At 45.8% G+C, this 12,969-nt stretch overlaps 1 protein-coding gene and 1 pseudogene across 1 annotated transcript in view; one reads left to right on the top strand and one right to left on the bottom strand.

Moving 5' to 3' along the window:
- The window catches only part of LOC139583845 (GTPase IMAP family member 4-like), a 796,172-nt gene that overhangs the window by 269,290 nt on the left and 513,913 nt on the right, over positions 1-12,969 (top strand). The window lies entirely within an intron of this gene.
- Positions 1-12,969, bottom strand: part of LOC139582348 (MAM and LDL-receptor class A domain-containing protein 1-like) — a 54,656-nt pseudogene that overhangs the window by 434 nt on the left and 41,253 nt on the right.

The following is a 12,969-nucleotide window of genomic DNA, read 5'->3' as shown; positions in this document are numbered from 1 at the left end:
AACCCCTTCTACAGACTGGAAGAGTCCAATAATTATTATAAGTGGCTCTGAGTCAATTCAAAAGCTTCTCATGATACTGCAGATTAACGGTCATTCAACATCTTGTCTAAGCGATAGATCAAAGAAGATGCATCCCGAATGGCATCCTATCCTACTCCTTATATAGTGCATTCGGAAAGTATTCAGACCCCTTGACCTTTTGAACATTGTTACATTACAGCCTTATTCTAAAATTTATATTTTTATCCCCCTCATCAATGTACACACAGGACCCCATAGTGACATGAAGCACCTTTGGCAGCAATTACAGCCTTGTGTCTTCTTGAGTATGGCCCTACAAGCTTGGCACACCTGTATTTGGGGAGTTCCTCTCAGTCTTCTCTGCAGATCCTCTCAAGCTCTGTCAAGTGGGATGGGGAGCGTTGCTGCACAGCTATTTTTCAGTCTCTCAAGAGATGTTCGATCGGGTTCAAGTCCGGGCTCTGGCTGGGCCACTCAAGGACATTCAGAGACTTGTCCCGAAGCCACTCCTGTGTTGTCTTGGCTGTGTGCATAGAGTTGTAGTCCTGTTGGAAGGTGAAACTTCACCCCAGTCTGAGGTCCTGGGCACTCTGGAGCAGGTTTTCATCAAGGATCTCTGTACTTTGTTCTGTTCATCTTTCCCTCGATCCTGACTAGTCTCCCAGTCCCTGCCGCTGAAAAATATTCCCACAGCATGATGCTGCCTCCACCATGCTTCACCGTAGGGATGGTGCCAGGTTTCCTCCAGACTTGACACTTGGCCTTCGGGCCAAAGAGTTCAATCTTGTTTTCTTCAGACCAGAGTATATTGTTTCTCCAAGTGGGCTGTCATGTGCCTTTTACTGAGGAGTGGCTTCCGTCAGGCCACTCTACCATAAAGGCTTGATTGGTGGAGTGCTGCAGAGATTGTTGTCCTTCTGGAAGGTTCTCCCATCTCCACAGAGGAAATCTGGAGCTCTGTCAGAGTGACCATCGGGTTCTTGGTCACCTTTCTGACCAAGGCCCTTCTCCCCCGAATGCCTGTTTGGCCAGGCGGCCAGCTCAAGGTAGAGTCTTGGTGGTTCCAAACTTCTTCCATTTAAGCATTTGATAGAGGCCACTGTGTTCTTGGGGACCTTCATTGCTGCAGAAATTTTTTTGGTACCCTTCCCCTGATCTGTGCATCAACACAATCCTATCTCGGCGCTCTAAGGACAATTCCTTCGACCTCATCGCTTGGTTTTTGTTCTGACATGCACTGTCAACTGTGGGACCTTATATACACAGGTGTGCGCCTTTCCAAATCATGTCCAATCAATTGAATTTACAACAGGTGGACTTCAATCAAGTTGGAAAAACATCTCCAGAATGATCAAACAGGAAACAGGATGCACCTGAACTCAATTTCGAGTCTCATAGCAAAGGGTCTGAATACTTATGTAAATAAGGAATCTTTTTTTTATTTTTTTTATACATTTGCCAACATTTCTAAAAACCTGTTTTTGCTTTGTCATTATGGAGTATTGTGTGTAGATTGATGAGGGGGGAAAACATTTAATCCATTTCAGAATAAGGCTGTAACATAACAAAATGTCTAAAATGTGAAGGGGTCTGAATGCTTTCCGAATGCCCTGTATAGTGTAATGCACTGTATAGGGAATAGGGTGTAATTTGGGACATAGTGTTTATTCTGTTGAATTGTATTTCTGTATCAAAGCTGCGGTAAAGTAGTTATGAATTTCAATTCCAGACAAAGATTCATAAATAGAACTAATCTTATTTTTCTTATCAATACTCTAACTTGAGCCAAGAAATATCAAATTTTTCTGAGAATATTATTTAAATATGGTGTACAATATTATTTGATGGATTATGTGATTAAACTAATCTCATCAATTTCTGGGATATGGGTTTTCATGTATTGGCCCCAAGATGTTCAGAGCCCCAAACTGCAAGTTTCATGATTATATGAACATATCGCCTGGACTATAACACAGAAATCACTAATACACTACCATGATCATTATTCAGAGTGTGGTCAAATGCAGGTCTTATGCCATGGATGGAGCCAATGCCCAACGTCTAATCAAAGACGTTGGCAAGTGTGCTTTTCCAACCACAGCGACCATGCTCGAAGGAGCAGGAAGTCCCACAGTCCTTTTCATCAGTGCCATCACCACAGTCGTCTATGAAATCACGTGTCTGGATGGAAACACTGGTCATTCTCACACTGTAGGTGACCAAGAGGACACGAGCCTTAGGGACAACACACACACACTTTAATGCAATATAGAAGCATGAGACAGACAGACAGTGATAAAGTGAGAGGCCATTACACAAGATCAATCTACACTGAACAAAAAAATACACCAACGTACAACAATTTCAAAGATTCTACTGAGTTACAATTAATCAATTAATCGAACTAAATAATAAAAAATGACGCAGGCCATGGAAGAACTGGAACATGTTCAGCTTCCAGGAATTGTGTGTACAGATCCTTGCGACACGGGGCTGGCTGTGCATTATCATGCTGAAACATGAGGTGATGGCGGCTGATGAACGGCACAACAATGGGCCTACGGATCTCGTAGGGTATCTCTGTGCATTTAAATTGCCATCAATAAAATGTTATTGTGCTCTTTGTCCGTAGCTTATGCCTGCCCATACCTTAACCCCACCACCACCATGGGTCACTCTGTTCACAACGTTGACATCAGCAAACCGCTCACCCACACAATGCCATACACGCTGTCTGCCATCTGCACGGTACAGTTGAAACCGGGATTCATCTGGGAAGAGTACGCTTCTCCAGCGTTCCAGTGGCCATCGAAGGTGAGCATTTGCCCACTGAAGACGATTACGATTAAGACCCTGATGAGAACTACGAGCACGCAGATGAGCTTCTCTGAGACGGTTTCTGACAGTTTGTGCAGAAATTCTTCGGTTGTGCAAACCCACAGTTTCATCAGCTGTCCGGGTGGCTGGTCTCTGATGATCCAGCAGGTGAAGAAGCAGGATGTAGAGGTCCTGGGCTGGCGTGGTTACACGTGGTCTGCGGTTGTGAGGCCGGTTGGACGTACTGCCAAATTTTCTAAAACAACGTTGGAGGTGGCTTATGGTAGAGCAATTAACATTCAATTATCTGGCAACAACTCCGGTGGACATTCCTGCAGTCAACATGCCAATGGCACACTCCCTAAAAACTTGAGACATCTGTGGCATTTTAGAGTGGCCTTTTATTGTCCCCCAGCACAAGGTGCACCTGTGTAATGATCATGCTGTTTAATAAACTTCTTGATATGCCACACCTGTCAGGTGGATGGATTGTCATGGCAAAGGAGAGATTTTGGGATGTTACATGGATGTAAACAAATGTGTGCACCAAATGAGAGAAATAATATTTTTTTGTGCGTATGGAAAATTTCTGGGATCTTTTATTTCAGCTCATGATACTTGGGACCAACACTTTACATGTTGCGTTTATATTTTTGTTCAGTGTATTAGTATATAACATTGAATGGCTTGCACATGAAGGCCAGGGGAAGCAGCAGTATCAGGGTCTGCGTAGTTAGCATGATGTTGGCATGCGTCACCGTTATTTAACCAGGTAAGCTAGTTGAGAACAAGTTCTCATTTACAACTGCGACCTGGCCAAGATAAAGCAAAGCAGTGCGACACAAACAACAACACAGAGTTACACATGGAATAAACAAGCGTACAGTCAATAACACAATAGAAAAAAAGAAAGTCTATATACAGGGTGTGCAAATGGCGTGAGGAGGTAAGGGAATAAATAGGCCATAGTAGCGAAATAATTACAATTTAGCAGATGATGATGTGCAAGTAGAAGTACTGGTGTGCAAAAGAGCAGAAAAGTAAATTAAAACAATATGGGGATGAGGTAGGTAGATTGGGTGGGCTATGTACAGCTGCAGCGATCGGTTAGCTGCTCAGATAGCGGATGTTTAAAGTTAGTGAGGGAAATATAAGTCTCCAGCTTCAGCGATTTTTGCAATTCGTTCCAGTCATTGGCAGCAGAGAACTGGAAGGAAAGCCGGCCAAAGCAGGTGTTGGCTTTAGGGACGACCAGTGAGATATACAGTACCTGCTGGAGCGCATGCTACGGGTGGGTGTTGTTATCGTGACCAGTGAGCTGAGATAAGGCAGAGCTTTATCTAGCATAGACTTATAGATGACCTGGAGCCAGTGGGTTTGGCGACAAATATGTAGCGAGGGCCAGCCGACTAGAGCATACAGGTCGCAGTGGTGGGTGGTATAAGGGGCTTTGGTGACAAAACGGATGGCACTGTGATAGACTGCATCCAGTTTGCTGAGTAGAGTATTGGGTATTGAGTAGAGTAAGGGTCAGGCGTTAGTAGAGTGAAGCACCACTCAGTTGTGAGGGGGTATGTAAGGTCAGGCTGCCAAGCACTAAGGCTTATGTCCAAATGGCACTCTACTCCCTGTATAGTGTACTACTTTTGACGAGAGCCCTATTTGCCATGGTCAAAAGTAGTGCACTACATAGGGAATAGGGTGCCATTTGGGACACATTAGTACTGTATCATGTCATGGGTCATGCTACAACATGCAGCCAGGAGACTAGGGTAATAAGCATGGCCAGACTGGACAAAGGACAGTTAGATAACTAAAAGTCTTATCCAGTACGTAAACAACAGCTGTGCGAATTCCCTGTGCATTCTGTTTGGCTCTGGTCTTAAGCCCTAGCAGTTATCACACACACCACACACATGCTAGATAAACAGCTGTAAGATGGCAGGAAAGTAAAGAAAAGGGAGCTCAACTCTGCATGATCCAAATTTCAACTTCATAATGTAGGGGGCGAATCACATGCAGCAGAAACGGTCAAATCCCAATGCACACAACTTAGTCAAGCAAGCCCTTCCTAAGAACGTAACCAGATAGCCAGGACACAAGACAAGCAAAGAGACCTAAAAAGACAATAATTAACGTTGCATATGAAAAGTAAGCCAAGCGAAAAGCAAGCAGCCCATCGGAATTATACATTAGCATCTCTTTAAGTCAATGTCTTAGGAGAACAAAAGGAGGGAGCAGTTAGGCATTGTATCAGAAGGAGGGAGAGTAGAGGGCTGAGGAGAGGAGGTGTTGGTGCTGGTGCTGGAATTTAGGCTGTATAGGAGCCAGGCATTCCAGTGGGGTCAGACTTGGGGTTTGGGCATATTAGAGAGGGAGATGAGGTGTGATGAAGAAGGGTGGTCCCAGTAATTAAAGCAAAGAAAGGGGGATACATCCCCCATAAATCCCCCTAATCCTTTGTTCCCCTTCTTCAGGTGCACAGGACCAGAAGGAATCTGCGACCACCACAAGTGACATGGGATGCATCCCAAATGGCACCCTATTCCCTCTATAGTGCACTACTTCTGACCAGTGCCCTATAGGATCGGGATATGGAAAAGCAGGAAGCCATTTCTCCTCTGGAGGTAACGAAGAAAGAGTTTGGTCTACCATGATAGTCCATAGGCTACACTGTCAACAATTTCCATACATTCAAGTCATTACAAGTGTTGAAATTTGTTTCTGCCTTCGTAAGGAGTTGATGATGTACTTGTATGTTCCAGACCTGGGTTCAAATGGTATGGAATCGTTTAAAATACTGCGTATGTGCTTGATTGAGCTTTCCTGGCTTAATGGACCAAACAGAATAGTCCCAAAACCGCAAACCACTTGGCACACAAATCGTTTTTGATATGTTCTACCATAACAGCAAAGCAAGACTAGTTTATTCCAATATTCAGCTCATCCTCCATCTCTCCCACCCTCTGTATCAAAGACTGAATGTTAGTGCAGATTAAACCGAGGATTAATGGACTTTAATATGGTGATCATTATGGGATATGACAGCTCAGGAGCCTGCACTAATTTCGATTTTTTTTTACTAAGAGCTGCTGAGCTGACCACTCTTTTCACCCTGTCTAGTGCCTACCCCGCTTTTTACTGAGGTTGTCCTAATATGGACACCGTACAGAGGTACTGTAATGACCCACTGCCCTTCATCCCTATACTCACTATGCGTAGGACATTGCCACCTGGTGGATTGGGGAGTAGTAGAATCTGTGGAATCTGTCTTTATTGTTTGGTAGGCTGTGTTTTACAACATCACTCATAAGAGCAACCGCATCTCACAGAGCATGTCACGTTCCTGACCTTATTTCCTTTGTTTTGTCTTTGTTTAGTATGGTCAGGGCGTGAGATGGGGTGGGCATTCTATGTTATGTGTTTCTATGTTGGGTTCAATGTATTAGCCTGATATGGAGAGCAACAGCGGAGTCAATCACCACCTTCCGGAGACACCTGAAACGCCACCTCTTTAAGGAATACCTAGGATAGGATAAAGTAATCCTTCTAACCCCCCCCCTTAAAAGAGTTAGATGCACTATTGTAAAGTGGTTGTTCCACTGGATATCATAAGGTGAATGCACCAATTTGTAAGTCGCTCTGGATAAGAGCGTCTGCTAAATGACTTAAATGTAAATGTAAATATGGTTCTCAATTAGGGGCAGGTGTTTTACGTTTCCTCTGATTGAGAACCATATTAAGGTAGGCTGTTCTCACTGTTTGTTTGTGGGTGATTGTTCCTGTGTCAGTGTTTGTGCCACACGGGACTGTTTCGTTTGTTCGTTCGTTCGTTCGTTCGGTCGTTCGTTCGTTAGTGTGTACGTTCCTGTTCGTGCGTTCTTGTTTTATGTTCTCAAGTACAGGTCTGTTCACATCGTTTTGTTATTTTGTATTTTGTCAAGTGTTCTTCGTGTTCGTCTTTCGCAAATAAATATACTATGGATACATACCACGCTGCATATTGGTCCGATCCTTGCTCATCCTCAGACGAGGAGGAGGACGAGCGTTACAGAATCACCCACCAACCAAGGACCAAGCAGCGTGGTAACGGGCAGCAGCGACAGCAGCGGCAGCATACACAGGACTTCTGGACATGGGAGGAAATTCTGGATGGTAAGGGACCCTGGGCACAACCTGGAGAATATCGCCGCCCTCGTGAAGAGCTGGAGGCAGCTAAAGCCGAGAGGCGGTGGTATGAGGAGGCAGCACGGAAGCGAGGCTGGAAGCCTGTGAGTCAGCCCCAAAAAATTATTGGGGGTGGGGTACAAGGGAGTGTGGCGAAGTCAGGTAGGAGACCTGCGCCAACTCCCCGAGCTTACCGTGGAGAGCGAAAGTACGGGCAGACACCGTGTTATGCGGTAAAGCGCACGGTGTCTCCTGTACGTGTGCTTAGCCCGGTGCGGGTTATTCCACCTCCCCGCACTGGTCGGGCTACGGGGAGCATTCAACCAGGTAAGGTTGGGCAGGCTCGGTGCTCAAGGGAGCCAGTACGCCTGCACGGTCCGGTATATCCGGCGCCACCTCCCCGCCCCAGCCCAGTACCACCAGTGCCAACACCACGCACCAGGCTTCCTGTGCGTCTCCAGAGCCCTGTTCCTCCTCCACGCACTAGCCCTGTGGTGCGTGTCTCCAGCCCGGTACCACCAGTTCCGGTACCACGCACCAAGCCTCCTGTGCGTCTCCAGAGCCCTGTGCGCCCTGTTGTTGCTCCCTGCACTAGCCTTGAGGTGCGTGTCTTTAGCCCGGTACCACCAGTTCCGGCACCACGCACCAGGCCTACTGTGCGCCTCAGCCGGCCAGAGTCTGCCGTCTGCCCAGTGCCGCCTGCACTGCCCGTCTGCCCAGTGCCGCCTGCACTGCCCGTCTGTCCTGAGCCTTCAAAGCCGCCCGTCTGTCCTGAGCCTTCAGAGCCGTCCGTCAGTCAGGAGCCGCTAGAGCCGTCCGTCAGTCAGGAGCCGCTAGAGCCGTCCGTCAGACAGGAGCCGCTAGAGCCGTCCGTCAGACAGGAGCCGCCAGAGCCGCCCGCCAGACAGGAGCCGCCAGAGCCGCCCGCCAGACAGGAGCCGCCAGAGCCGCCCGCCAGACAGGAGCCGCCAGAGCCGCCCGCCAGACAGGAGCAGCCAGAGCCGCCCGCCAGACATGACCTGCCAGTGCCGTCAGCCAGCCTTGACCTGCCAGTGCCGTCAGCCAGCCATGACCTGCCAGTGCCGTCAGCCAGCCATGACCTGCCAGTGCCGTCAGCCAGCCATGACCTGCCAGTGCCGTCAGCCAGCCATGACCTGCCAGTGCCGTCAGCCAGCCATGACCTGCCAGAGCCGTCAGCCAGCCATGACCTGCCAGAGCCGTCAGCCAGCCATGACCTGCCAGAGCCGTCAGCCAGCCATGACCTGCCAGTGCCGTCAGCCAGCCATGATCTGCCAGTGCCGTCAGCCAGCCATGACCTGCCAGTGCCGTCAGCCAGCCATGACCTGCCAGAGCCGTCAGCCAGCCATGACCTGCCAGAGCCGCCAGCCAGCTATGACCTGCCAGAGCCGTCAGCCAGTCCGGAGCTGCTCCTCAGTCCGGAGCTGCCCCTCAGTCCGGTGCTGCCCCTTAATCCAGTGGGGTTTATATGGAGGGTCGACATTAAAAGGAGGCCATGGAAGCGGGGATTAACTATGGTGAGGTGGGGACCACGTCCAGAGCCAGAGCCGCCACCGTGGACAGATGCCCACCCAGACCCTCCCCTATAGGTTCAGGTTTGCGGCCGGAGTCCGCACCTTGGGAGGGGGGGGGGTACTGTCACGTTCCTGACCTTATTTCCTTTGTTTTGTCTTTGTTTAGTATGGTCAGGGCGTGAGGTGGGGTGGGCATTCTATGTTATGTGTTTCTTTGTTGGGTTCATTTTCTATTAGCCTGATATGGTTCTCAATCAGGGGCAGGTGTTTTACGTTTCCTCTGATTGAGAACCATATTAAGGTAGGCTGTTCTCACTGTTTGTTTGTGGGTGATTGTTCCTGTGTCAGTGTTTGTGCCACACGGGACTGTTTCGTTCGTTCGTTCGTTAGTGTGTACGTTCCTGTTCGTGCGTTCTTGTTTTATGTTCTCAAGTACAGGTCTGTTCACATCGTTTTGTTATTTTGTATTTTGTCAAGTGTTCTTCGTGTTCGTCTTTCGCAAATAAATATACTATGGATACATACCACGCTGCATATTGGTCCGATCCTTGCTCATCCTCAGACGAGGAGGAGGACGAGCGTTACAGAGCAACCACATCCAGTGCCGTGGAAACATCAAGCAGGCTCCATTCCTGATTCACTTGCCTAAAGCAGCGGATTCACATAAAATGAATGTAGACCCATAGGCATACACACATGCACGCGTACACACGCTCGTACACACACAAACACGCAGACACACGCACACACGGACAAACACACACACTCAGTAAACTGGCTTCAGGCTTTAGTCTGAATATTCACATGAGAAGTGATGGTAACGAAGAGCACAAAGAAAAGGGTGACATCATAATTACAGGGTCCTCCGGGGCATTGTGTTCCTGCTTGTTTCATTCCAGAATATCATAACAGTATAACAATGATTACATGATGAGATTTTCAGGTGAAGAGGCACCGGAGCACTAGCGTGCGCACAGGGCCGGCTCCAGGCATAAGCGGAGGCGGCCCTGTGCGGAGTCTCAATTTACTGCTGAGAGGTAGAATACACAAGGTGCAATTTCACAATTGTGTTGTGATTCAGCAGTTTCTCTCTTTTTCTCTTGTTACTGACAGTCACTCAATTAGCCATGCCAGCTAACAATTTTTTTTGTTGTCTAGTCAGCTATCTAAACTTGTAGTAATCATGGCCGAATACCGAGCGGGGACGCCGGACGTCCCTACATGCGCTGTGACACACATAGGCACATACAGATACACATGGCTTTGCACTTCATATTAAACTTAAGAAAGGCCATTACAGACTCAACACGTCGGTGAAACAAATCCTAGATTAGAGTAAAATGCTGTCAAGACTCGCCTCAACAATGACCGGTTACATGAATGACTCTCAATAATGGTCATTACCTGTTACAGTAACGACTCGCAACAATGTTACGGTAATGACCTGTTACAGTAATGACTCAATGTCACGGTAAGCGCCAGCCTTCACACTGCTGTCTGATTGTTTCTCCTACATGACTTTGACCCATTCCCTCTCATCTGAATAGATTGTCTTTCATCCCCCTTTCTTCATCAACAAAAGGCCTGTCCTCCATAGCTTTTTACATGGTTTTTACATATCATTATACATCATAAGCTACTGTACATACCAAATGGCACCATAGTGCCATATAGCCCTGGTAGAACATTTTTACACTCTATAAGGAATAGGGTGCCATTTCAGACATATTCATTCAGTAACATCTCATGAAAGGCATGAATTCTACATGTAAACTTTATTTATTTACATTGACATTTTAGTCATTTAGCAGACGCACTTATCCAGAGATACTTTCTGATGCTGTCACTTCCTTCCGAGGAAGAGGAGAGGGGAGGAAGAATGAGAAATATAGTTCCGCCACATTTCATTAAATCATAGAAATTGATCAAAAAGGAAGAAGAGAGAATGCCACTTTGACCTTGCTTGCCTGGTGAACAACACGACTGTTGTTCTGATTTATTTTGGAATTGATCTCGGAGATTGTGAGACTGCCGTCCTTGGGTTTGACTCATTCCAAATGGAATAATAATGTCGGAGTAATGAGCGGCCTCGTCTTCTAACCCAAGTACACAAACCATCGGTGTTTCTCTGTTTGTTCTTCCCCTCCTCTCAATTGTTAATCTCATTTTATTAGGTATTGGAATACATTGTGCTAATCGGACTTGATTACACATGTTTATGCAGTGTTAACAGTCCTCATTCCCTTTCTAGTGCTGTCAATGACCAAGGAATATAATCTAGTACACTCTTAAAAATAAAGGCTCACGTTGGAACCAAATAAGGTTCTTCAGAGAGACGCCATGTGGGAACCTTTTTTCTTTTCTTTGAAGAAACATAGAAAAATCCAAGTAGAAACAAAAAAACGAATGTTTCCGGCCCTCCAAGACCAGTGTGATGATACTGATGATTTGTCGTCACAGATGATTTGTTTACATAGCAGCTTACGATAACTAACGTGGCAGGTTAGGATAATTAACGTGGCAGGTCAGGTGAATTAACGTAGCAGGTTAGGAAAATGTTAGGCTGTTAATGTTAGGCTTAGATTTCCGAGTGAATTTTACCACCCATAACTGTGTTTGCTGGTGACATACATGGTTGTTGTGTTAATTCATTTTCAGTCCTGTGGTCTTCACCAAGTGAGATCCTATGTGAATATGTTATCATTAAAATTAAATTATTTTGAGGGCCTAGTTGCGGGTCAATTTGACCCATTTCCACTTTTTGAGTTGTCTAAAATACTAGTTAATCTCTCTTTTTATCCATTCAATTAAATGACTTTTCCTCATTTAGGGTCATGAACCTAACTTCAAAATGTGGACACACTGATGTGTAGATTTTGTATACAGTTTGCGCTGTTCTGTTAAGGGACTAGTACACAGCGTTGTATGAGATCTTCCGTTTCTTGGCAATTTCTTGCATGGAATAGCCTTCATTTCTCAGAACAAGAATAGACTGACAAGTTTCAGAAGAAAGTTCTTTGTTTCTGGCCACTTTGAGCGTGTAATCGAACCCACAAATGCTAATGCTCCAGATACTCAACTAGTCTAAAGAAGGCCAGTTTTATTGACAACAGTTTTCAGCTGTGCTCACATAATTGCAAAAGGGTTTTCTAATGATCAATTAGCCTTTTAAAATGATAAACTTGGATTAGCTAACCCAACGTGCCATTGGAACACAGGACGGATGGTTGCTGATAATGGGCCTCTGTACGCCTATGTAGTTATTCCATTTTTATTTTTTAAATCAGCCGTTTCCAGCTACAATAGTCATTTACAACACTAACAATGTCTACACTGTATGTCTGATCAATTTGATGTTATTTTAATGGACAAAAAAATAGCTTTTCTTTCAAAAACAAGGACATTTCTAAGTGACCCCAAACTTTTGAACGGTAGTGTATTCATTTGTATTTGTTGATTAATTAATCAGTCAATGTACATGCAAAAACATAGATATTGAAAAAAACAATTCCCCCCAAAATCGACTTGCAATAGAGCATGCTGGGAAATGTGATACTGTAATGATGGCTGTGGTTTGGGTTCAACTCTGATTACTAACACCGACACTCGGGTTATTTAACACCACATTTCAAGATCATTTTAGAATTCTGAAGAACTGTAGATTCCAGGTCAAAACCCCCCACTTAAGTCAAAGGTTCTTTATCAGGCAAGAGTTCTCCAAGGAACCTTAAGAGCTGAGGAAGAACCATTTAAGAACCTTTTTTCAGTGTATGTATTTCTCATAAAAAGTCCAGTGAGAGAGTTAAAGTATACTGCCATTGGTCTGGCCTAAAATTATATTTATTGTAAGAGAAATGAGAGCCATTTTCTCAACTATGTCCAGGCGTCAGAGCCGTTTTGGAATGGGTCTCTGTCTCTCCATTACAGGGTTTCTTAAACAATGGGTCGGGACCCACAGGTGGAGCATGGCCAGTTCCTTTTGGGGTCATCGCTAAATATGTAATTTTGTCTCGAGACATGGGGCTGCATTACAAATGGCACCCTATGCCCTTTGTCTGTGCTGCCCAACCCTGTTCCTGGAAAGCTACCGTCCTGTAGGGTAGTACACTACTTTTGAATATGGTTCCATTTATGACACACAAATGCTTTGGTTTTCTTGGTGGATCCCCAGAAACTTCTCAAGGCTTTAGGTGATGTCATAACACACAATGTTTGTGAGTCACTGCTCCTCTGCACAATGTTTGTGTTCCTGATAATCAGGAAACAAGCGTAACACTTCATCAAACGCAAACAACAACGGTCAGAAGCGAGAGCAAGCTCTGCACAGCGGGAGAGTCCGATCTCATATTGTTAGCTAGATATGAACGTATCATTACCAACATCCTCATATTCACAGTGACTCCCCACGGACTCCCACTGACTCCCACTTAGC

This window comes from Salvelinus alpinus, chromosome 8 (genome assembly GCF_045679555.1).
Source record: "Salvelinus alpinus chromosome 8, SLU_Salpinus.1, whole genome shotgun sequence".
In the NCBI taxonomy this organism is placed as follows: Eukaryota; Metazoa; Chordata; class Actinopteri; order Salmoniformes; family Salmonidae; genus Salvelinus; species Salvelinus alpinus.
Note: the sequence above shows the minus strand (reverse complement) of the source record. Positions and strands in the feature narration are given on the sequence as shown.